The sequence below is a fragment of the Drosophila sulfurigaster genome, chromosome 3 (genome assembly GCF_023558435.1).
Source record: "Drosophila sulfurigaster albostrigata strain 15112-1811.04 chromosome 3, ASM2355843v2, whole genome shotgun sequence".
Classification (NCBI taxonomy): Eukaryota; Metazoa; Arthropoda; class Insecta; order Diptera; family Drosophilidae; genus Drosophila; species Drosophila sulfurigaster.
Genome location: NC_084883.1, coordinates 1,272,522 through 1,297,022, shown reverse-complemented (window position 1 = coordinate 1,297,022; position 24,501 = coordinate 1,272,522). Strand labels below are relative to the sequence as shown.

Genomic DNA, 24,501 nt, shown 5'->3' with positions numbered 1-24,501 from the left:
TGGCCCCTCAAGGCATCTCCGAATGTGTGAGAAATGTTTGTGCCCCTCTTACTTGAACTTCTTCTTCAGGCTCTTCAGCTCAAATTGGTCAATTACGCAGATGCCTTTCACCAATTTGGCCATCGAGTGTGGCTTTGCCAATAATAGAACAATTTTGAAAATTAATTAACACAACTTCTGCGATGAATTGTGCTTTTACAAAATTTATTTGTAAATTCCGGAAAATACTTAGTTTCTCTTTTATTGTGCAACTTCTTCTGCTTGGTTGTAACTCAATTTTTATTGCGAGTATTGTTTAAACAAGTTTTACTCGGATCAATATTGGTTTACAGCCCTATGCCTGACAACTGGCCAGTTGATATTTATTTATTATTTAGATATTTTATGACTTACTTAATGCATATTTTATAGTTGGGCCCCATATAGACGTTCCGAGCAAGCCATAAAACATAAATTATTTCATAAATTACACTTTTATTGCACACACAGAAAACTTGGGCGAGAACTAAGTAAGTCACATTCGATTGGTAAATCAAAACTCTCTCTGGAAATGAATTGATTCAAACTCTGCAGAGTCAGAGACTGACACAAGTATCGATGGTCTTAACGCTTATATTAACATATCTATCTAACCAAGTGCCTGAGCCGTGAGCTTAATTTAATAAAGCTAATGCAAAGGGGTTATTATTAATGCCAAGGGGCTAATATTGTGTGCTCAATGTACACAAAGACCCTGAACGAATAATACGAGCAAGTAATGAGCGTGAGCCGTGCAAATAACTGAACAATCAAGGGCCAAATTAGCGGCACTTTTTGTGGAGCTTAGCAGCATTTTTGATAGCGTCGATGATTGGCGCCAGACACTTAACTCTCGATAATAACCTGGAAGACACGGGGAACACACAGCACACACGATATGTTAGATGACTCAAGTGTGTGAGCCAAAACATTGCTATCAACTAGCTTCATTAGATAGCGATAATAAACTTGGATCAAGGCAATATGGAAATATTCCAGGAATTTAATTTCTTCAAACTGCGACTTTGTAAAAGCTGAGTCACTAAATGAAAAGAGCTGCTCTTATCTATCTATAAACGAATTATGATACTTCATTAATTTCACAAACTCATGCTGCTCTGTCAGCCTGATGGTGTATTTCATCACCGATCGAAACCCGAGCATTACAACTTGAATTATATGACATGTTTATGCCTGTTCTTAGATAAATAACTAGCACTTACGTATTAAATATCGACAATTTCTGGAATTGCTACAAACAAATTTGTAGATTCTATTTCGTCAAGTTTACTTTTTAATTTAACGTCAATTTGACAGCCAGAACTAAGAACTTACTGATCATTGGATATAAGCAAAGTCAGAAATTATATACAACTCTAACGTTTTAATATTATTAGCAGAAAATCTTTATTGTTTATTTACATTACCACTTTCACTTCAACAACATTTAATAATTTGCAATTTAATTTAAAGGTTTTTAAGATTACTTTAAGTTTCTTTTCGCTCCATTTAAATGCAACTAGATTTTCCCACGACGCAACTGAAGTTTTTATACCCCATGATGATTGCAATGAAATGATAAAAAGTGATTTACATAGCTAAATTGCATGGTGAGAAAGCAGCTGAAATTATGCAAATTGACTTCAAGCAATCCAACGAGCCACAAACCAATCCAGAACAAACGCCAACAGCACCAAGGAGTAACCCAAAATTGTAATTTGTGCACCCCAGATTAAATCTCCAGCTTGCATTGCATTTGGTGCCCACACTTTAGCCGCAGGAATGAGAAAATTTCCAGTTTTAGGGTATATCGAATAAGTCTCTTTTGTTCCTCGACTAGCATCTAAGTTATAGTGCAACTGACCAGTTACAAATTTACTAAAACATGCTGATATTAGCAGCACTGAAATTGACTTTATCATCATGGCGATTGGCATCCAATACTTTTACTGACTCTCCACCTTGAGTGCCTTGGTGCTTTTATAGCCTTGCACCTGGCGCACAAATTGCGCTCAATTAACATAACCCATTTAATAGCAATTAATTAATTACTAGCAGCACAGCAAAATTCAATCTGAAACAAAGACGAAGTGGGTAGTTTGGGTTAGAAGATGTTACTTATCAATAAAAACAGAGTGAGGATTATTCAATCAAAAATTACTTAATATAAATGCAAAGTATTTTAAAATACTTCATTCTGAATTTACTAAATTTATTCGTTATAAACTATTATAATAAACAATGTACGGATTGTTGAATTAAACTTATTTAAATAAAAAAAATTAATTTTAAGATGACAATAAAATTCTTTTCCAATTATTATTATTAATATTAATATGAGTGAGAAAATATTTTTAATAGCTGGAATCAAGGAAAAAATTTCTTGATATATTTATTAAATACCCATTCGGATATCTCGGAATAAAAGCGGAGTTAGGACTGTTTCTTTCTTTAAATTAAATAAAAGTTAATATGCAAATATAAAACTTTAAAATTTGTTCCTATTACTATTTTATTATTATTATTATTGATAGTTGAGAGAAATCGATATTTAAATGATAAGTTTAAATGAAATAACAAATATATTTACAACTATGAAATTATTTTCTAATTTCAATTATTCTTACTAGTGTCTTAAGCTGTTTCTAGTTTGTCTTCAAGACCAATTTCATGCTAATCTTTAAAAAGTAGAGTATTAAAAGTGCGACTCACTTCTCCTCTGTGCTCTTTATTAACTTTTACAGTTTGTTATTAGGTGTTGTAGTTACTGGCTGTGGCTGTGACTGTGGCTGTGGCATACCCGAAAAGGTACCCATGGGGCGCTTATCAACAAATTATTTGAAAACGTTAATTGAATTGTCAATAGATGGGGAACCGTTTTGGTGTCTGGTGCCATGTTGCCTTTAGCAACAAGCCAAATGATAGCAACAACAGCACAAATTTGTAGATATACCCATAAATGGCATACATACACATACACATACACATACACATACGAGTTGTACCTCTTCGTATTGCCATTATAAATTCCACTTGTGGTTTACTCTTATTGCATTTGGCAGATAAGATGTCTGTGACTTGCCAACCAGATCAGCTATGTTTTTTTTCGACAATTCGACAATTCGTCAATCCGACAATTCATTCTCGAGCGCTATGTATGGTAATAATCTATAGATATATTTCCGCTAAATCACTGCGAAGTTTCCAGTGTTTTTGGATCGCTCTATTGTTTATGCTATTTGTTTATGGGGGCCTCTTTATAAACGGGCATTTAACATTTGTTGTTGATTATAATTCGAGTATATGCCAGGCGGAAAGTTTTTGTTATTCAATTGTTGTCGCGTTTCCAAAACGTGCACGTCGATAATACCAATAAAATATAAAACGTGTTTTTGCTTGTGATCATCATGACGGGCATTGATAAATGGTGGTTCAACCAATACATTTATAATTGCCGAAGAGGGGAGGAGGCGAGAAAGTGTCACAGTATCCTGCAAATGGGCCAGATACACGTATTATATACTATGGGAGATTTCGAGGCGCCACGACGACTTATCGACTGACCCACAGCACAAAAAAAACATGCCACAGATACAGTTACAACTACAGTTGGGCGGTTGAGTAGTTGAGCTCAGTTGAGTCTTATCGTGATATGAGATATGATATGATCCCCGTGCTGTCACAATTACTGCTGCTGCCCTGGTCTGCTGCGCAACGGTTTCGTTGGAATTCGAAATACGAAATACGAAATAGATGGAAAACAACAAACTTTTGGAAAACTTAAGACCCAGCGCCAGCTGATGTCCGACTGCTTGGCTGCTTGCTCGCTTGCTTGATTTATGCGGCGGCACATTCGATTGTAGAATCACAAATTTGTGCGCCTTAAAAGGCTTTTGCTGTTGAAAAGTTTTCCGGAGTTCTTGCAACGGTTTCCGCTTGCAATCTTCCTGTCACTCCACTATCACAGTTCCCTCCTCTGTCTCTATCTCTCTCTCCCTTCACCCACTGCCTGTGTGCTATTTCCAATGTGCCGCTGTTGACTCTGCTAATGTCTGCGCAAATATTGCACTTTTTTCCGCTCTCCTCATTTTCATTCTTTCTTTCAAACTGACATGGAAACCGCCCAACGACGACTCTTGATTGAGTACACACATACATAAGTGTATATAATGTCTGTCTGTCTGTCTGTCCATCTGTCTGTCTGTCTGTCCATCGCGTCGTCTGAGGTTGATGGCTTGTCAGTGCTGCTGATAGTACAAACACCAATGCAGACACTTTAATTGTTGTCATTATGCGCGAATATCAGTGTCTCTGGGCCACTCCTTCCGTTTAGTTTGATGCTGATAGCATTTAAGCCCATGTCAAATGATATTCAATTTATTACCAAATTATCTATTAGTGTTTGTTATAGCACCTTTTATTCTAAGAAGTCTTATCTTGATAATAAATTTGTTAACCTAATGTTGATGCCAGATGTGTTCGCGCTAACCAGCTGACATTGATTAAATATGGTACAATTTTATGAAAAATATCTTATGTAAAAGAATGTCATCAATAAAACATCATCAAGCTTATCTTTGGACTTATTTCCAAGAAGAAATCTATTATTAAAGCATGGTTCAAAGCGAAAATCAATTAAAGCTTCTTGTCATCAATGAATTATCATTTAGTAAACCGTATATTTCCATTTATTACCTATTAAAGAAAATCTAATTTTAAACTATTGTTAAATTGGAAATTCAATTTACCCAAAGTATGTTTATAAATCTCTACACGAAATCTATTAACAAAGAAATTATCATTTCCATTTATAGCAATTACTCCCTTTCTTTCACTTACTCTAAAACACAAAGCCAGCCAACCAGACCATCGCCCATCCCATGCTATCATATCTGGAAGCTTATAAATGCCACAATAATTTGCCAATCATCAAGCATGTATAAATAAAAATAAATTCCATTTCTTTTTTGTGACCGTGCTGTAGACAATGGCTATTTGTGTGCACTGTCTTATCGAGCAGATGTCTATTAATATACTATAGTCGTATAGATAGATCTGATAAAAATAATATCTCTGTCTTGTATCTGTGCCAGCAATTTTTATCATTATCAAATAATGAAAAATGTGAGTGAAAAGGTCGCTTGAATTTCGCATGCAAATGGAATTCCTTGCCGAATGTTTATCAGGCTCTCAAAGTTAGCTAAGGTCTGGGCCCTGTAAGTATTATGGTAACTGCAAATGTGTGTCGACATTAACAGCTTTTGTCCCCAAGGTGTTAATTATAAAATATTGCGCATGTGTTCCAAAAGACATTTAGACTAGCCGACAACGATTACTATTTGCTTTAGTCAATATGTTCTATTATTATTTCTATTTACTTGTCACTATTTGTGTAGCCCACATTTATAAAGAGTGTTGAAAAGGGAATTTCCAATTCTCATAGTCTTTGATATTTTTAACAAGTTAAAATGATACAGTATAGTGTTATTGAGTGAGACTTACCCGCTAAAATATACTAAATTTACAAATCCAGAACATTATAATATACTGAAATCAACATATTCAATATATCGATATACTATTAGACCCAAAATATGCTATAGAGCTCAAAATATACCAGGTTGTCAACCAAAACAATTAACACCTGAATAAAGCCGTCGAGTGTGCTCGACTGTGAGATACCCGCTACCCAGTTTAAATAAGAGAAAAACAGTGAAGTATTATTCATAAAATATGCCGAATATATATACAGAAAAATACTAAAATACACCGAAGGTATAGTACTACATTCAAAATGTACCATAAAGTGCAAAATATATCAGATTATCAGCCTTTTTTCGTCACACAAAAGTATTTATCAAGAATATATGTATATATAGTACACTTTCAACGGTCGGAGATGTCTCCTTCTGCCTGTTTCGCTATTGGCAGCGGCTATAAAAAGTGTATTACTTATCTTAGCAATTACAGGATATCTGAGAGTGGGACACGCTCTGCAGTGCTCATTAATTTAAATAGAAAATTCAGATAGCATATGTTTTGGTCTGGTTTATGTAAATATTATGAGCGTCGCAAATTGATGGGCAGTCTAAGCAATCAGCTAATGGAGAACTTCAAACTAAGGTCTCTCTCTCTCTCTCTCGAAGTCTCCTTTCTCGCTCAACATTCGCATACCGATACTTGCGCCTTAATGCGAAATGCAGAGTGCAAATAGTAATTATAATTTATACAATAATAAATGCTGTGCAAACATTAGATTTATCAATTATTGCCAATGCGGTTGGCCCTGTCACTTTGGTATTCGCCGTTAACTGTTATCGCTCACCTCGATTGCCAAAAGCCGCCCAAATACTACTACTACGACTACTACTATAATGGCCAACTGCCCGCAGATCTTCAGTAGTAAGTAGTAACGACTCCCCTCTTACCGCCCCCTTGATAAACTTATGCCGATAGCAGTCGCACACGTTGTGGAGCCCAAACTGCGTTGTGTTTGTGTCTAGAAATCTTATCAAAAGCAGCGCTGGCTGCTCTTATTGATTAATAAAAAAAGAAAAGATACTGACACCCAATTGTGTGTATCTAAATGTGGGTAAGACCAACTCAGACCTCTTACTTTCCTTTCCCCTTCCCCACTATCTCCGATTACCTGTCCAATTGAAGCTGGCGCTACATCGAGAGGCAATTTTATTTCTTTAATGTTTTTATTACTATTATAGTTATTGTTGTTATAATAATGTGTAGCTATGATTATGGCGCACTCCTTGGCCAGCTATCTATATCTGACTTGCCGCCTTGTCGTTCCCCCAGCTGATGTTGATAAAGTGGGTGGCATTGAATGACACCCACATTCACATCAACAAACGACATCGGCAACGACATCGACATCGCAAACGACATCGACATATCGACAGGTCCCCAACTTGAGCCTATTCTCACCTTGTTGCACTGTGCAAAATTTGTGGTCAAAACGGCAAAGCAAATATGCTATGCAGATAGCCGAAGCCAGCACGTTTTAGGCCAACTTCGCAGCCAACTTTTGTGCTGCGCACTTAGATAAGCGCCTTTATTTTCGGTACGGCATGCCATCAATATCGAATGATAATAAAATATAGACTCTACTCGAATATCTCTGAACGCAAGCATTACTTGGGTTATCAAAATGTTTTCTATGCAACGTGCCCTGCCACGTGCTCTAAACTTTGCTTTGAACACAGCTCATAAATAAGCTTAGCAAATCATTTTGTAAATAAAGTGTTCTGCGAATTCTAATTCAATTATATTATTATATTATATATTATAAATTATATTAATTATAAATTATTTAATTTAAATCGAATGTTCCTTTCGAAATTCTTGAAAGTTAGTCAATGCCATTTAATCATAATCGAGCTTTTAACTTTGCTTTGGACAAAGCTTAAAAAAACTTAGCGAATCATTTTATTAAATAATAATTATAGTAGAGTTGTGATTTAGCTGCCACTAAATATTTAGAGCCATTTATAACCATTTCATCTTTTCTAATTCAAATTAAAATATTTGGTAGGTTTATTATATACAATTAAATTAAATCAGTTTTAATATTAATCAATATTATGAAATAATGAAATACGTGCAGACATTAATATCAATAATCAACTAATATATTAATAGTAGGTGATTCGTATTTTTTTTCTGAAGTGCTTTATAATTAGTTGATAATAAGTTGTGATTTAACAAACATTAACAAAAGTGCGAATTTAAAGTTTATATTATCAATTATTATGTATTAACCTTCAGCAGTTGTTTGTTGGTTAATTCTTTAAAAATCTTCAACTAAAACAATTTTTATAAAATTCTTTCCAATCAATTTTATCAAAATTGTTAAAAACAGTTTATACAGGTTTTCCTTAGTATTTCAAAATATGTTTCAATGTTTATAGAATAATGTAATGAACAAAATTACAATATGTATATATTTAATTCAAGAACAGAGATCATAAAAGTATTTCAAGCCATTCTCATGGATAATCACACGTAATGTGGAATAAATGATGCAATCACAAAAATCGTACCACAAACTCCTTAACTTTCACTTTTGCTGCACTGAGCAAACAAAAACACACACCCACCTGTCACCACCACAGAAAGCGAGCTTATGTCAGCTGCAGTGACCCACTTAAGGTGACCCGGTCATAACTGTCAAAAGCACAACAGGAAGAAGCTTTTTTCGGCCCTGATGTCTGATGCCTGTTGCCTGCTGCTTCGTTCTCCTATTTTATCAAAAGTTAAACTTCCGCTCAGTGTATGCAGCGACTGCTTCACATGCCACACCACTCTGCCCCTTCCTGGTGATGATGGGGCATGGAGTGTGGAGTGTGGAGTGTGGAGTGCGTCTGACTCGAGCGCCAGGCGGCTTTTTTTCGTTAGATTTTCCTTGGCAAGTCAAAGCAGAGCGAGCTGTTTATGACGATGATTTCTATGTCAATCTAGCCATAAGATACATATTTGCGGGTATCTACAAGATACACATGTGCATGTGTATCTCGACTGTGGGTAGAAACAGTTATAAACATCACCTTGGTAGTGGGCGATTATTTAAGCGAGTGCATAATTACTTATTGTTTATTTCCTGTAACATACAACGCAAATGCCGACGACGACAATGACGATGATGTTGGTGTTGATGTTGATGTTGACTTGTCTTGAACAAACACAAAATGGGCCTATAGTCTACCTCGCATTTTATACAATACTATATCACACGAAATGCTCCGTTAGCACACATTGCAAAACGCATTTGGTCTTATCTGCCATGTGTGTGGTAACATCCGCCCCAAGAGCCAGCCCACTGAATGGCTCACAAAAATCTATTGCGAAGTATTTTGGAGCCTTCTTCTACGTTGTGTTTGCATAGCATTTAAAGTATAAATAACATAATGGAAGAGCTGCTTGCTGGTATTATATTTTAATATTAATAACTTGACATAATTAATAATTTTGCATTTCGATTCGATGCTAACTCAAGATCAGCTGACTCTGATACTAGTTCTATATAGTATACACACATTTCTTCCATATGATAAACAGTCTTCATTCTGATAATAATATTTATATTTATTATGTAAATCCCACAAGAAAATGCGTGACTCTCAATCGCGTATTTGCAGTACCATTTATCAGCTCATCAAAATAGCCGTGACTTAAATTATCGAACTACTTAAATGCTCCACTCACTGTACAAGTATTTCAGGAATTTGCATGCCAAGCATACACAAAATACTGTTTGTACTTTTTCCTCTATACCCTTGCAGCAAAAGTATACCACCTTTATTAGCAACTTGATTATGAAATCATAAATTTAGCACAACAATTTATTATGATTTGCATCGATTATACAAATAATGATATTATGTATTAGTTTAGATTGATTTAGATTTAGTTTAGATTTATTCCAAGTGTAGACCAATCAATAAAACTTGTTAAAGAGATCCGAGAAGTAGTTTTTGAAATGTTGTCTTATATATCTAACTAATTATCACTAAATGAAATAAAGTAATTAGAGTACAGAGACAGTAAATTGTTGTAAATCGTTTAGACAGCAAAAAAGAAAGAATACTAATAATTATATGGGGCAATACAGCGAACTGCAATTAACTGTTGTGTAAGTGTATAAAAATGTCCGTATAATGGGGGGAATACCTACTAATTTCCTATTTCACTGACACAGTTTGTAGGCACAAGCGAAATTTCACGAGAATCAAATCAATTAGCGTGCTTGTCAAATAATTTGTTATATTTTGGATTAACAAGCGTAACAATGTTTACGTATTTGATAATAGAAAAGCGCGCGGGCCGCAACTTCGAGCTGTAGACAAAAATTAATAATAATGGCAAAAAGAAATGCATAACTCTAAGCAGCGCCACACGCCAAGCGAAATTGGAAATATTATTTCAATTATCTCTTCTAGTTTTATGTAATTGAAACTGTTCATTTCCTGTCAGCAACTTGTCACAACGAGTCTCTGTTGGTTGATTGGCGCTTAGCAGATACGACTGCAAAAATACCCAAAAATACCGCCAGATGGCGCCAACTTGAACATTGGACCCCGAGCACATGCCGAGCGAATTTGACCATTTCTATTTTAGCATATTCAGTCGATCAGTTCTATTTTGGTCCGCTTGGCATTAAAAACCCATTTGTTTAGTCTTAAGAAGCCACGAGCCACGAAAAAAAACCCAAAGCCAAAAGTCCAACAAATGAAGCCAAACTGTCAGCATGAATATGCGGCGAACCTATGCAAAGCATTGCCTGTCCACTCTTTATCATATCTTTATATGCCTAACATATAATGTGGCTTAGGTCAGTTAGACTTCAAAATAAATATAGTCTAACTGGGCTTACAAGTGGCGCATATCAAAAGCCTGACGAAGATGTATGAGGCAATGAGTCAATAAAGATGCCTTTGAAATGAGAAGATTCTTTACAGACAAAACAATAGTTAACACATACCAATCTAATAATATTAGATTAAATATTAAAATTTGTTAAACTATATTTTTAAAGTGCTTATCTTATGACTTAAAACATAAGAAAAATCTTTCTAAAATATTTTATTGAAAAATTAGAAAATGTTTTCAAAGATTGTATTGCTCTCTGAAAATATTATATTGACGAATTAAATCAATCCTAATATTTGTATACGGGTTTGACCTCTTTTGACATTATCTTTACATTTCGCATGTAATGAATTAACACTCTCAATTCAACAGTTTTTGAAGTAATTTGGTATAAAAAGTAAGAAAGTGGGCGTGACTGCGAGACTCTCGATATATATTCTAAAATATACTAAATTAATGTACAGAAAAATAAAAATATATACCGAAGGCTATATTTGGTATATCGATATAGTATAAATACACGTTCAAAATATACCATACAGTTAAAGTGTATCACATTTTTAGCAGGAGCAACTAAGACCCGATTGGAGCGAGCCTTTTTTCATGAAAAGTGTTTCTTAAATAACTTCTACAATTTTTATCCGTTTAAATATAGTTATTATTGTATGGAACAAAATGTTTCTTACTTAGGAACAAAACTTAATAAGATTCTCTTAAGTCGTAAGCTAAGTCCTGCATCATTAAACTTCGTTCCCTAATTATGATAAATATAGTATGTTGGGCAATTCCGAACCAAAGAAAAGACAACGAACTCAACAAGATCATGGCATAAAGTTCCGCCCTTCGAGAGTATTTTCATTTGAATCACAACTGCACGCCCAGACGCCTTTCATTTACACGACATGTTAACTCAATTAAAATTCCATTGGCGATAAATGAAGTGGCTGCTTGTAGGTACTACGAGTACATTCCCGGTACCACAACGGAACAGAAAGTACACATTGTGCGGCTTGTAAAAGCACTCAAAGATACTCACTCCCCTTATTCACACTCACACTCACACTCTCACTCACACACACTTAAGCACTCGCATTTTGCAGTGCCAAAATTGTTATCAATTGGCAGTTAGAACCCCAAACACAATGCCAACGACCTTGTCTGTGTTGCACTCCGAGGCAGTCCCCCATAATTACTTGAACCTTTGGCCAAATATTTTAGCCATGATGCGATGGCACACACTTGTGTCCATTATCTGACCATAATCGATCATAGTCAATGCCCCAACTGTCCAAATCCCTTCTACTACTTGACGAAAGACCCTCGAGTCGCATAACTGAGCTGATAAAATTCTGTTCGAGCCAAGCGAGAATTGTATTATTATCTTTTGTGAGTTAATGCAATTTATTTCATGACAATATCTGCGCAATTACAATACGAATACTCGGAACTTTATGGGCACGTAACATTTCTCTTTGATATTGCCGAGCTGTGAAGAAGACAATTAAAGAAATCCCTCTGGAACTTCTGCGACATAACTGGTATCGATTGTTCTGGGCTTTACTCTTACTATTTTGATATCTCTTTGGAGCTCTGAGACAGTTTGCACTTGGCTAAAAAAAATGGTCAAGTGATTAATGATATTTCGTTGGGGATTACATATAAACATTTTCCAGAATAAATAACAATAATTTTATTGCCACTCATATAAATGTGTGTGTGCTTAGTAATTAAATTCGAATGATAAGCTCAAGTGTTGAGAGATTATTGTCGAACAGAGCACCGAAAGCGAGACAGAGAGATCGAGATATATATATGTATATGTATGTTAACATATATGTTATATGTGCAGTTGCAGCAGCGCCCTTATAAACAGGATTAAGCGATAATGAAACTGCACTTTTAAAATGCCGTCAAAAGCTGCGCTTAAGACTCATTAAAAATCCATTAAATTCGATAATAAAGAAACGCAGAAACGAAGGAAAACAAAATGAAAACACAATTTCGTTAATAAGCTTTACAGCAAAGTGCTCCGCTCCGCTCAACGCCGCCTGAGAAATGGAGCAGTTGGCGACAGATTCTCCACTTCAAGTTCCTCCTCCTCTCGAGGCAACCAAACAAAAGCCGAACGAAAATAAATAATACCAAAAAAATAAAAATGAAATAACTCAGACTGGTCGAGTGCCGGCCACTTAAAAGTCGCCTCAATTTTTTGAGGCTTGCCCCTGTGTGTGTGTGTGTGTGTGAATGGTGAGTGCATTTCGATGTTGCATATGCAAATAAATCATTCGATGCCACACGATCGAAATCGAAACGAAACATGTGAAATGCAAAATGTTCAGTGCAACTTTGTACTCGGGCTTGGCAGACAAACTCAAATGAGTGCAAAGTGTGAATGAATGTGAATGTCGATTATGGGATTCTTAATAGCTAATTATGTTAGAAAATTACTATATAGTCACTTCTTCAGTTTAATGAATATATTCATAGAGGGAAAACTAATAATATAAATAATAACAATAGTAACGAGATTTTTCCAATATCAGAATTAGAAAATTGAATTACAAACTAAAATCTAATATTGTCTGAATGACATCCAAATGATTGACATAACTAATATAATATAACAAATTTAAACTACTACAAATTAATTACGAAGTAATTTAAATTAAACAAGAACTGCACTAAGAAAATCTCTCTAAACTAGTAAAACATAATTAAAAATTTATTGAATTAAAATCTTAAAATCTGCTCAGAAGTTTGGGATACGTAATACTCATGTTAATACTGTCAATATTTTCTTTGTGAGTATTTTATTTTAAAGCGTGCAAGTACTTGTATAATGAAGAAATTTGTAAGTAATATACATACATATATCTATATATCTTTATCTCTATGGATCTTTTATTTATCGCCAATTAATCCGAATGGCATTATGAATACTCGAATTTGGTTTGCAATCAATTATTTGTCACACATAACTTTGCCGTTTTATCTTAACTGAATCGCTTGATATCGGTGCACCTGCTGCACTTTGCCAACTCTCTGTCACTTTGTTGTTTACCTTTTATTCATAATGCGAGCAACTGAAGCATTTACTGCTTGTTCAAACACACTCACAGTCTATACTATGTCTGAGTCAGTGTGAATGTTTGTGTCTCCGAGTGTGGCCAAGCAAAGCTTAAACAACATATAACTGGGGACAGTCATAAAAACGTATTTACCAGATACAGATATTAACACTCATACGCATACTCATACTCATAGTCAGTGTGGCTGCAACTAGCACTCATGCCACTCAATTGAAATTGCCCGGTGTCCCCGGGTGAATGACACGCTGAGTGTTCATGAGCCAAAGCTGTCGGCAGTTGTGGTGCCTGAGGTGCCTGAGGTGCGGAGGATGGAAGCGTGGTGTGGGGAGTGGGGAGTGGGGAGTGGGGAGCGGGTGGCAGCGAGGACGTCGCATTGTAACTCAAATAAGCCACACACTGTGTCAAACATTTATCAGTGCATGCATCGATAAGGCCAGCTACAAAGTTGCCTCATGCAACCAACCTCATGCAAGTGGAGAACGGGGAAAGACCAAAAGTCGAGCCGCAATAAAGTTATCAAGCGGCAGCGGCAGCGGCAGAGTGCTTCAACTTTAATATACAAAACGTTTCGGTTTCACAACTTTGTTTAATGCAACGCATAAAATTCACTTTCCATTCCATTTATGAGCAGCGCCGCCTGCCGCGCATTTTATATATCCCAAGGATTCCCTCCCAGATCGATGGCGAGGAAACTCTTCTAGGCAGAAGGCAGGCTGCAGAAATGAAATTTATGATGCGTCATTAAGAAATGTCTATAAAAATGTGAGCTTAATTAAAATACTTCGCTTGCATGCGGTTAATTCCTGCCCCTCTCCCCTCACCACCTCTCTATCACGGGCGGTCGTCGTCGGTCACTGAGCTTTTCAATTTGGCTCAAATACCGCTGTCATAATCAACAACAACAACAACGTCTGGAAGTGCATGCAAATTACCTGCATATAACCTATATTTATGGCCTAGGCTAAAAAGGCATCGCCCATCGGCATCCTTTTTCCAGCCTTTAACTTAATGAGATTTCCCCCAAAACGCAACAATCATAATTTTCACGCGCAACGAAGCGTTCCAAATTGCCAACCGGGGGCGTGCCTCATGCCACAGTTCGTCCAAAACAGTTTTTTGTTTTTCTTCTCTCTTTATTTTTGTTTTTTTTTTGAGTCACACCCATCTTTCGGCCAGTGAGCGTAACTGGCACCTAGTTGAAGTCGCAGTTGCTCGTTGCTTGTTGCAAGCTGCAAGTTGCACCTAGCACATTGCCAGCTTAGCAAGTAGTTGAAGTAATTGCTGTTATTATTATCAATTTAGCTATTTGGCCAGATTGATTCAATAGTTAGCTCTAAATAGAAGTTGCTAAAAGGTTCCCAATCATTGATTTATCAGCTTAGCTAAGATCAGTATTTAAATATAGATATAATAACCGTAAAGCTTTTAAGCTTAAACTATCTGCTAGAAGTTAATGTTTGAAATCATCCAAAGTCTGAAAACAAATCGAAAATTATTCCTTAAACTAAATGTTAAGGTTGCTGATCCTTCAAAATATACAGATTATCAGTACAAAACATTATTTGTCGAATTAACTAAGACCAATATTTTGATTGAAACTTTACGCACTTAAGATCATAGAGGAAAGTTAAGGCTTGACATTGCATTGTAATCTTCAAAACAAGTAAGATAACTACATGCGAGTGTGCTCGACTGAGAGATACCCATTTTTAATGAAAGAAAAAAAGTGCGGTATTATTCTTTAAATATACAGCAAACATACTTTATTATACCGAATTCTATATAAGGTATTTTTATATAGTACTACGTTCAAAATATACCATAGAGTTTACAATATACCAAATTGTCAGCCAAAGCTACTAATACCTGATTGCAGTAGGCGTTTTCTTCCCACACAAAAGTATTGCTTATTATTTAAAAATGTAAACTTTATATATTTTAGTTTCTGAGACTTCTGTGTTCATATGGATGAAAGGATAAATCGACGGATGGTTTTATCGTCTCTATTCTTTATGGTGATTAAAAATATATAGACTTTATGGTGTCGAAGATGCCTTCTTCAGCCTGTTACAAAAATACATTTCCTGCCGGCACAAAGTTCTAATACCCTTCTACCATATGGGTAACACTAAAGTTTTTGATACACCATGATATAAATAGAGTCATCGAATTAACAGATAACAGTGTTTACGTTCTTAGGACCAAAGACGAATGTATAGTAAAGTCTTAGCATTGAAAATAATTCGGTTTATGAATATAAAACATTCTGAAGAATAAAATACGTCCAAATTTCTAAGGAATGCAAGAAATCTTCTAAATGGAATCACTGAAAACCTATCTCTAAATTAAAAAAGCCGTCTATCGATACATCAAAGTTTAACCAACTAGACATCACTCAACCTTGAGTTGCATTGATAGACTGTGAAACAATCAAAGATCGTCGACTAAGTAGCGAAGCTTCTCGATGTCATTGAAAACTTTGAACCGTTTTTATTTCTACTTAAATGTAACTGACAACAAAATCTTTCACTCTCACTTTTCACATCAACAATATGGAAGTGAATGACAACTTTGAGTCACTGCTTAATCCTACCTTCGACAATTTATGAGCGTTCAAACATATTTCGTGATTTTAAAGGAAATAAGGTTATAGATAACCTTCTTCGATTGTGACGTCACTGTGATATGTTGAAAGCGCTTGAGCTGCACATATTGCCATAGATAATGCTCCAAAAATAATTAATATTTATATTTGGCAATAAATTTGCAACGAATACGTGATACGATTTAGTATGTCACGTTTTTTTTTTAAAGATACTTGACGTAGGTTAAATGATGAAATCGGTAAAATAATACTTTGTTTTTCAACTTGACCCATTTAATAGCAACTCAGTTGAGTGGCTTAGTGCATTTAAGTTTTCACAGCATACTTTTAGGAAAGATACAAATCTAACTTACAATATGTTTAATGATTTTACGAGATTGCCAAAGCAAACTAATCGTTAAGAAGACAGCATTCCCCTTCCCTTTACGTTATTACTCAGTCTCTACTTCTGTTGATTCGCCCAACTTGAAGTGACTTGAAGGCTTTTGCAGCAATTATAATGATTATAATGATTTCTATGGTCGCTCATTTGTCGACCATTTTTTGCTCGAGGCGCAGAGCATGAGGAAATGTGAAAATATTAATAATACGCCATGTTGTGCCGCTTATGCAATGGCCGGCAATAACTTTATTGCCTGCCCATTCAGTTGTGAGTAATGTGCGGCAATAAAAATCCATATTCGATACCTTTGCGATGGCTTGTTAAAATATTAAGTTTTCGCCACATTACACAGGCGCAACCAAAGAGAGAAAGAGACAGTTGCTTAAGCACATGACATATAACTCTCATCAGCATATCAATTTCAACCCCAGCCCCAAGATGAACCCCTTTTTGCATAAGGCAAAGATAATTCGCTTCCGTTTCGACTGACTTTTTTTTCCTTGTTTTTTTTTTTTGGCAGCAGGACAACAAATAATATGAAATGAGAGTCGCAGGAGCAGAGCAGCAGGAGCCAAGGGTTGTCAGCCTTTTGACAGCTTCCTTTTCTGCGGTCTCGTCCACATGTCCTGTTGCCCATTTGTATGTCACACAGCTCGGAGTCAAAGTTGTCGCAAGTTGCGCGTCTTTCCGCTTCCGTTCGCAGAAGGCGAAGACAGGGGCAGAGAGACAGAGAGACAGATACTTACCCGACGACCCCATAAATCCGCTGCACGCTGTTTGTCTTGGATCATGTCGCCTCGCCTATGGCGCGTCCTTAACGTCGCCAAAGACACACACACATACACACACAGATACATACGCACATTTATTTTCTTTTCAGAGTTTGTGTGTTTTTGTTGATTTTATTGCATTTCTTGGCAGTTCAACGAACGCATTTGCCGGCGCCATTTGCACGCGGGCGGTGTGTCTTCTCCTTCTCCCCCTTTCAACCTCGCTTCACTCTTTCTTAAATTTCAAATATTTTCAACTACGTGTAGCACATTCAATATTCGACTACACACTCATACACTCACTCGTTCTTGCCCCGCTGTGTGGCACGCAAGCATTTTGGCGCACATTTCCGCTGGAAAATGCCAAAAGTCCAAAAAAAAAATTAGAAGAAAAAATGGATGAAAAGCCAACGGGGGAAACCTGCATCGCTGGGGTATGAGAAACATGCCACAGCACAACATGCAACACGGGGGTGTGTGGCACGTCCAAATGGACGTACTATAAGTTTGGGGCTCAGGTGGGGGAGAGTTACGAATATATGTAGCTAAAGGCATTACAAGTGGCCGCCGTAAAAATTGTCCGAAAAGCCAAATGTACTATGGAAGCAATCGTCTAAAATATGAACAAATATTTTCATATTTTATACATTTTTATTCATTTAAAATGGACTACAAATACTTTTCAAACAATAACATAAAAAAACCCGTAGAGTTAAGTTTATTAAAAAATAAAACTGAATATAATAAAAAATAAAATTGTTAAGTAATATTGACATTGAAAAATTCAAGAATTTAAAAATTTTAGAAACATTTAAAACTTTTTATGTCACTTTCTTAAAGACTCAAAAAAAAAAAAACCCAAATAAAATGAACTTATATGAAATTGAAATAAAATATTTAATTTGGTCAGAGTTTTACTTCTGTGTCAATCTACAACACACGAAATAAATGCAATACAACTTTGATTAATTCTAAGAATACTACAGAAAGTACTCCAGGAGAAGTATTATAACCATAATAATATAAACAAAAAAAAAACATTATAAACTTGCAAAGCTTTTAAAGTCGCATATTTTAAGAGACTTTTAATTAGTAATATCAGTAAAACTGAAGAGCAATTACCTTGAAATAAAGTACTGCAATAATCTGCGTAATACATTAATTGGCTACCCAATTCTAAATATATTTTACCACTCGTCGATTGTTATTGTTTTGAATATAAAAGATTGTTATCGATTGAGTTAAAGCACAATAAAAAATAAAATTCTGTACCAAATTTGTATATGCATGAAAGCAAAAGTTTACTCTAAGCATGTAAAACTTATCTAGTTCTTCAGATTTGGTCATTTCATGCCCAGAGTATCGCTAGAGTTACCAGAGTTGCCACCCTCATCAGTTTTGAAGCATTATGTAATTACTTAAACAAGCAAATCAAAGCCCTTGGCATGCTTGGGCTTCCGTTCTATTGATTACTTTGTTACATTCGCGTTTGCATTTGCATTTTGCATGGCTCTACAAAATTTTGATTAACAAATGGAAAACTCCCCTGGCCTCCGGGGCCAAGAGTAATTAACAAAATCGACGCGAAACAAGCGTTTAGATTTGCTTTAATCACTTTTATTGCTTGTTAAACACGAATCGAGCGACGGCCACACGCCCGAAATGCATATAGATACTTTTGAGTAGATGCAAAGATACTTGCGCTAAGACACGAGACACGCGCCTGAGGGGAATTTTGTTGACATTGCGGTTTTTCTGTAGCCAGACAGACAAATATTGTTCGAGTACCGCCAATTTGCTTACATTTTTGTGGCTTGGCCAAAAAAAACAGAAACAAAAACAGAAACTGAAACAGATGTATCGAAAGGGAAACACGTGCCCAGGAAACCGCAGGATCCTGTCCGCAATGTGTATCAAGTTTGGCATTGTATCGATCATAAATCAGCAGCTCGTCAAGTGCACATTTGAAATCAATTAATGCTCATTAGCTGGGCCCGGCCAGCTTCTTGGCCAGCCCCTACCCATGCCGCTCCGCCCAGCCCGCTCTTGACCAGGCCCGAAATAGCCAACTCAAGTGGGCCCATGAGCCGGCCCCTAATTCTTTGATAAGTGAGCTGTCCGGCGCTTTAATAATATACGATGCGATACCAAAGTTCAATGCAAGTCGCTCGCTCTGTGCTGTTTCTGTTTCTGCTTCTGCTTCTGTTTCTGGCTCTCACTGGATGCCCTCACATCAAACGTGGCCGATAGTATTGTCAAGTGCAAATGGTCAAATGGAATTTCGTTCAATTTTTACAATAAATACTCCGCCATCGAGTATGTACACATACTCTCATGTATGTGAATACAGATTTATTTACGATTTGTTTTGATTTGTGCGCCTCGCAATCTTTACGATTTCAATTAGGCCGCATTTCTGGCCATAAATCGCCAAAGTATTCGCACGTCAGAATCACGGAATCAGTTAGCGGAGTAACCATTATAAATTAGCATTTGGCGTCTCTCGATTGATAAGGATGCGCATATGTTTTAATTAGAGCAGTTATGAACACAACAAGGAGGAATCTTCTGATAATAAAATTGAATGCGGGACTTTGAACACGTATTGCATGGGCGTATAGCATTAACTATTTACAATCCAATTTCCGGAATGTCTGGCGAATTTATTACAGCTATAAGAAAGTGTAGAAAAAAGTAATTTCTTTTTGGGAAATAATTATTATCATGTTGGGGAAATCTTTTTCATTTTTTAAACACAAGATCTAATTAATAATTGGGGAAACTCAGAAGAAAAAGGAAAAAACCTCAGATAGTAAAAGTTGTTAAATTTAATCACTACTCCATCTCCATTCTTGCTAATATGCGTCATCGTTCCCTGGAGTTCATGTAGCAGCCCAATTAACTAATCAATTTCACAATGATGACAATCGTTTTTATGTTTTTGCGCAATTATCAATCGACGCAACGCGAAGCGACGCGACGCGACGCGTCGCAACGTGGGGAGTCCAAAAGCCAAGCTGTGCGCCACACGCTCAATGAGTAGCAACAATACAATTGGGGGGTAATCAGTCAATGATTTCTATCGCCGCACATGGCAGATTCAGTTCCGGAGATTAGCGGCTATATGCTACACTGCTTACTTCCAGCTCTAATCGTTAGTCAGCTGCTCACCACAAAGTTCAAGTGGCACAAGTTTATTTTGCTCTTGCTTTTGCTTTTGTTTTTGTTTGTGCAGCGCTGCCAACTTGGTGTGCACAGTGAGATCAAACTGTCAACGATAGCCATGGAATGTGGTCGAAACGTAAACAATTTGTTAGCGGAAAAAGCCAAAATGGTCAAATTAAATTGTTAAGTTTATTAAACGACGTCGATAGCGCCGAAGTCAAAAGGCCAATTACTAAAAGCCGCCGGCCAAAAATCTCGCAGATTTTTATTTCTCCTTCATTTTGTTTTTGTCTTTTTTTTGTGGGTTTGGCCAGCAGCTAAACGTTGTTAGTTGGAGCTGAAGAAGCAAGTGGAGGGGGAGAAGCGGTGTGCCATTAGTCAAACAATAAGTTGCGTTTTTTAATGTTGTCTTTTCGCTGTAAGCCAATTAAACAAGCAACTAACGGCTCGTAGTTGGGACCACCTACGTGACCAATTAGCTTAGCTCAAATACATTAGTCTCATTTCGCTTTTATTGCATACCACAAAATACGAAAAATATCTTCAGCTTGCTCAAATCACTTGATCAGTTGATTACTGCATTAAGTTGAAGTACTAAAAGGACATTTTAAGACATAGTTACCACATCGTGAACGCCAACTTAACTCTTGCAACCGTTGATTGCCTCATACAAGTATTTTTTTAAATAAATCTACAATCATAACACTGTAATTATGAATGTATGTACTAAACATCATGACTGAAAATATACTAAAAATACTATTATGTTCAAAATAGATATAAGTATATATATACCATATATATAGCGATTAAAATAATCTAGTAAAATTCGCCTATCCAAAGTGTTTTGCTATTATTAATATTAATAATTATTTATACTTAGGAACTCGAAACTTCTGCTAAATTTTAATTATAAAGGGATATTCAATCGGTTCTATAATTTGAGGTTTATTGTATCATTTTAGTTCTCAAATATATTTGATTAATAAAGTAGTTTTTTTGTTGTGTATGCATACGCTGCCGTTGCAAAAGTTGTGGTAGCAAAATATTTGGCAAATGTGCTTTGAACAGCGAATTACAGAGCCAAGGTACTTGGCGAAATTGCGACACTATTCGGGGAGTACTACGACTCGGTGTTCTTGGAACTCTCTTATGCAAGGGGCACACTCGAAAGTGTTTGCCTTGTCATTATATATTGTAGGGCATAAATCCGCCAGAAGTCGTTTACTGGGTTAAATGGCACTTAACAGACAAATAGCAAACTAATACAGATCCCCAAACACAGCACTACTTGTATGCATTGTCTGAGAGGTGTGTGTGATAAGCAAGTGTTATTAAAGGGCCAAAGACTAGACAAGTTTCAGTTTCAAGTAGTTGATCGGACTTTGAACTGGAACTAGCAAAAACCAAAAAACTGAATCGATAAGCGCAAATCATGTGTCCAGTAATGCAGTAGAGTAATACTTGTGCTGATTTCCAAATTGGTCACGAGGTTCGATCATATATTGTTAACCCCCAGCACAGTCCACATCTTAAGTCTGTCACATAACATCTGGATGATTAATTTGTTGTGCTTTGCTTTGCACCACTCGAGTGCGCATTCCAAAGAGACAGATACATATATATTTTTGTATTTCTTTGATTTAATTTTATTTCGTAAACGAGCAACACTCGTCGGTCACTTGGCAACGTTGAAATCTGAAGAAGTCTAAAGCGATTCCAGCATTATTTCGTACTATTTGTTGCTAAAACAATCTAATCATTAACCGTAGTACATACATTCTTGTGACGTCACTGTGACAAGCGATAGATAAGAGAGCTGCAGTCAGAGGAGAAGCTAACGGAGGAGGAGGAGGAATTGAAGCGGCTCATGACTTTGGCTATTACGTGAGGTTACGCACCTGGTAACAGCTTGCCAAAAGCTGGCCAGAGCAGCGCGATATTATCTCAAGACGCCTGAAGATAGGCAATGGCATTCCTAGCGTGACTCACGTCTTTTGATGGATTAGCCTTATCAGAGTTGGTTGGGTGACCCGCGATTCTGATTGGAGCTCGCACATAGACAATGACATAGCGAGGTGAGGCGAGCGAAAACGAAATCATCGAATAAATTGGGAAATTAATTATATTGTTTATCGCGATTCAATGTTACTCATGTCGCCAATGGGCGCCAATGTGGGGCACACTTCTGACACTTTTGACCAGTGTCTTTTACTATCGAACCATGCTCGCTATTGATCGATCAGCTAATTGATCATTACATAAACGTTGACGTTTATCGATAGTTTGAGTAATTATGATCGCCGCGGTCAGTGCAATAGATCACTGATATATAGACCCATTAATTAATATACTTGGAGTTCTGTTTGCTAAATAATAACAATAATATGTGGGTTCCACGATAACCTATCGATAGTTGGGATATTTACGATAGCTGCAGTCAGTACGAGTTTGATCGATGAAATATGGCAATATCAATAAATTATAATAATCTGATGACTGCAAAATGTGTGGCAAACTGAAATGCACATAAATTATGGAATATATTTATAATTTATCGACAGCTTAAAATTTTCAACAATGTTCTAAATCGATCAAAACTACAAAGAAAACCAATAACACAATAAATAATGTTAAATCAAGTGCAGTTAACATTTTAGCCCACTTAATGAATTTGTTCAGATTGTTATGCGAAAAAAACACAAAAATAATATATCGAAATAGACATATTTTATATAGATAAAAATAATCAAACACATGTAGCATTTTAATATGTTTGAAATGGATTTATTTTAATAAGATCTTTAATATTTCATATAAAAGCATTTGCTAATGTAGTCACTACTTTCATTTTCTTGGTAATATTTAAACCGATTCATTTGAAATCAGCAATCAGTCCATAATTTGCAACGACTTTAATGCGCTTACAAGAGACTCTTTGCTTAATTGCTGCAGAAATGGGTAATCCAATAGCAGAGTGCGTCACCAATCAACGAAGCAACCAGAGTGAGAGCAAGTAGCTGTCATCGTCATCGTTCTCGTTGTCGTTGTCGTTGTAGTCAACGTTGTCGTTGGAGGCAGGCGTCAAGCATCAGACGCGCTGACAATAGCCCATTATCGAGGATTACAAGGCCGAGGCGAACAAAAAGGATAAGAGTGGGAAATCGACATGGGTAAAGAGAGAGAGAGGGAAAGAGAGAAAGGGGAATAGACGGAAGAAGCATAAATCGACATTGTGCGATGAACAATGATGAAGATGGACGCATGTCCATGTCGATGAATTTTAGTATCGATTGACGGTTGGCTGGCTACTCCCCCACTTCCCCCTCCCTGGTCCACGCCCCTTCCTGGTCCTGTGGCATTGTCAATCAGTGTTCAATCAAACGCTTGCAGTTTTTCGGCAACTTCCGTGCGGAGCCACCCACATGAGGCAGCCAAAGTGGTTTGTAGCATTATCCAGACACAACGGAAGTCCCTGCATGCGGGTCCTCTTTTGAGTCCTTTAGTGTCCTCTGTGTCCTTTCTCGGTCCTTTGGGTCCTTTGTTGTGACCCTAATCGCTTTAAACTGTGCCACATTTAGGGGTTGCTCCTGTTTTTATTGCGTGGGCGTTAACCAGTTTTATGGACACCCGGAACTATTGCAATTTTCATTATTGAGCTCATTAATGGACGTGGCGCGTGGCCGGCACTTTATTGGATTTCATTTCGAATGCCTACGGGGGAGAGCCATCAAAGAAACCATTCACAAAAATTGATTAGAAATCTTTAAATACATAACCAAATGTATCATCAGTGCATAAGAGCGTAACATTGATTAGAACCCTTTAAATGCAATTCAAAAAATGTGTCACAAAATAAATAATTTTTTAAATTCAACATTCAATTCAAGTATTTCCGTTACAATTAACAGTCGATCTAACAGCCAACAAATGTTAACAGCGGTCTCAGTTGCAACATCAACAGTGCCAGTTAAATTAACATTTCATACAACAGGTTCGACTTCTATCACTGTTGGTAACAGTAAGCGTTAGTAACATAAGCGCGTGCTGTCAATGTTAACAAAATTTCTCGCATGCTACAAAACACATGAT

General features: G+C 36.5%; 1 protein-coding gene across 3 annotated transcripts in view; it reads left to right on the top strand.

Annotated features, from left to right (window-relative positions):
• The window catches only part of LOC133841603 (mucin-21), a 79,307-nt gene that overhangs the window by 21,714 nt on the left and 33,092 nt on the right, over positions 1–24,501 (top strand). The gene's annotated exons all lie outside the window — the stretch shown is intronic.